Below are 2785 nucleotides of genomic sequence, written 5' to 3'. Positions count from 1 at the left end.
AGAACAATGAAAAAAAGGATTTCCATGATCATACACTTTAAGGAAAAGTCTTTGTTGTGTTGACATCACCCTCCTGATTTTAGTTCTGCCTCAGAGTGACTAACATGTATCAGAACTATATTGCTTTTCTTAGGTGATTAGGCAATTGACCAGTCAAATATTGGGTCAAATATTTTCATACAAAGGATACCATTAACTGAACCATTAATTTATTAGAGAAAGACAGTTGTCAAAGAGTGATGTTCACCTAAGTCACAATCAAGGTTTCACTTGACTTGAGTCAATTGATTTCAGTGGGTCTACTCTGAATATGACCAGCATTGGCTATCACTCAAGTTAATTAACTGTTGTAATCAATTATTTTTATTTATTTATTTCACATCATTTATATACCACTTGATTATAATAAAACCTCATAATGGTTTACAAAAGAATAAACAATAATATTATCAATAGAAACAGTTAAAACCCAAGTATTTAAAATATGCATAACAACAACAACAAGTTGAAACTGGGAGGTAATTTCAGCTCTTGGAGGTAATTTCAGCTTTCAGCTCTTGACTTCAGAGTTATCCAGGTTTGCTGCAAGTTGGCATAATGAGAGCTCACACCTGTTCATTTCAATAAGTAGAAGCCATAGCAATGGCAACTACGGTATTTGACCATTTGGAGAATGATTTGCTTTCTGTATGCTGTGAGACCATGCTTTGACACAAACAAAATTTTTGTATATATCTTGAATGGGGATTTTAAAAGAAGTTGCTGATCTTTGCTTATTTGTTCCATATCTAGAATGGAAATCAATTCAGAGAATACAATCTTCATTTGCTATTGTTACTACGTCTAGTCAGCAAACAATCTGTAAGTGATTACGTTTTCCCCATTTGCACGGAAATGGATGGAGTGCCGTAACATAATTCTGCTACAGTGGATGGCAAGATGAAAAACAGTTTTAGGTGGAAGATGAACTGCAGTAGAACAGAAACACTGCTGCAGGTGATGAATGCAGGGCTGGATGGAGGGGAGGGGGAAATGTCCTTTTACATCCTTAACTTGAATATGTTTTAATTTAAGCTCTGTCAGTTTGTACAATTGTCGCAACACTTTAACAGTACATCCACACACAATCTGGCCTACTCTGGCCTGGGCTCGACTGTCTGTCCTCTCTCTCATTTCACAGGATCATCTTCCGCCAACTTCCCTGTGGTTGCAAACATGGATGAAGGCAACATAATGTACCTCCTCCAGCTAGACTGCCTCTTCCCTCACTTACAGGACCACTATTACAAAACGCCTGGTAGGCATGAAAAAGAGAGAAAGGGAAGCTGTTGACGACACAATTCACATCTGTTGCTGCTCTGGTTTGCTTTTGTTTTGTTTTAAGCATATGGAGGGGTGCAGAAATTTTTTTAACACCCATTGCATTTTATTAATGATGACAATGGCTTTGAAGACACAAGTCAATAGCATCAAATAAAGAAAGATTTGAGATGAAAATGGAATGGGTGGAATATTAGAATATGCAGCTGACCAAGGTTTACTTAGAGTGCCATGGAGAGATGGACTGGGATGTCCTCGGAAAAGGGATAAATGATGGCTATTGCATGATGTGCATATATAAGTTGTAAAAATGCATAAATAAAAATTAAAAAAGAAAAGAAAAGCTGATATAAATCTGCTAACTAAAGTTTGGCAATAGCCTCAAAATATCTAGGATTACAGCTGCTGCATCAACCAACATCCTGTGTTCTGCTTTGCTCCTATTCAGAAGACAAGCCATTTCCCTGCCTTCACCACATTCTTGGCTCTCCCCAGAAAAGAAGAATGCCCTGCCACAAAAGTTTTCAGATGCAAGTGCAAAAGATTCACAACCACATGTGAAAGAAAGAAGCAAGCTGGGGAGGTTTGAAAGACATCCCAGCTTAGTCAGCAGACTTTTACTATCTTGGCCACGGAGAGTGAAAAGTGACTGCAGTGCTCAGAATACCGACCTCAGTCTCAGGAGTAGTCAGTCAAAATGTAGATTCACAGCCAAGGAACATATTGTTTTTGGAAGGCCACCTGCTGGGACTGCAAGAGTTTTGAAGGTGTCATTGGAGACCACAAGTCTCTTGCCCAGCTGGCTTTGGGACTCAAGAACATCCTCTGACTTTCCTGCAATGCCTTATTACTTTCTCTCACCCAGCCACAGAGAAAGAAAATTATTCATTCTCCCCTCCCTCAACTGGCTACTAGTCAGAAGTTAGAAACGGGCTGCAGGCAGAAGCCTGTGAGGGAGAGACATGCTTGATTTCTGCTGTAATCCAAGGCATCAGCGGCTATGGGAAAAGCAAGACCCTCTGGGGGTGTTAATACTATGAGCCTCTCCGTCATAGGCTCAGGTTGTTTATATGTGTAAATAAACCATATATCATAAACACACCACAGTCTCCACTGTCCATCATTGTGAGGAAACTGAACCCTGGGTAAGTGCCTGGAATCTTGCAGCACTTGGAGACTGGGATGGTGTGCAACACTTTTAAAAAAAACCTAGTAAAGGTAAAGGGACCCCTGACCATTAGATCCAGTCGTGACCGACTCTGGGGTTGCGGCGCTCATCTCGCTTTATTGGCTGAGGGAGCCGGCGTACAGCTTCCAGGTCATGTGGCCAGCATGACTAAGCCGCTTCTGGCGAACCAGAACAGCACACGGAAACGCCGTTTACCTTCCCGCTGGAGCGGTACCTATTTATCTACTTGCACTTTGACGTGCTTTCTAACTGCTAGGTTGGCAGTAGCAGGGACCA

General features: G+C 41.0%; 1 long non-coding RNA gene across 1 annotated transcript; it reads left to right on the top strand.

Annotated features, from left to right (window-relative positions):
• Positions 1-757: 757 nt before the first annotated feature.
• Positions 758-2421, top strand: LOC128415096 (uncharacterized). Its single transcript, XR_008330856.1, has 3 exons — positions 758-996; positions 1181-1297; positions 1769-2421. It is a non-coding gene; the product is annotated as an uncharacterized LOC128415096 (long non-coding RNA).
• The last annotated feature ends 364 nt before the right edge of the window (positions 2422-2785 follow it).

Source organism: Podarcis raffonei, chromosome 6 (assembly GCF_027172205.1).
Source record: "Podarcis raffonei isolate rPodRaf1 chromosome 6, rPodRaf1.pri, whole genome shotgun sequence".
In the NCBI taxonomy this organism is placed as follows: Eukaryota; Metazoa; Chordata; class Lepidosauria; order Squamata; family Lacertidae; genus Podarcis; species Podarcis raffonei.
This window is presented reverse-complemented; position numbering and strand designations above follow the sequence as displayed.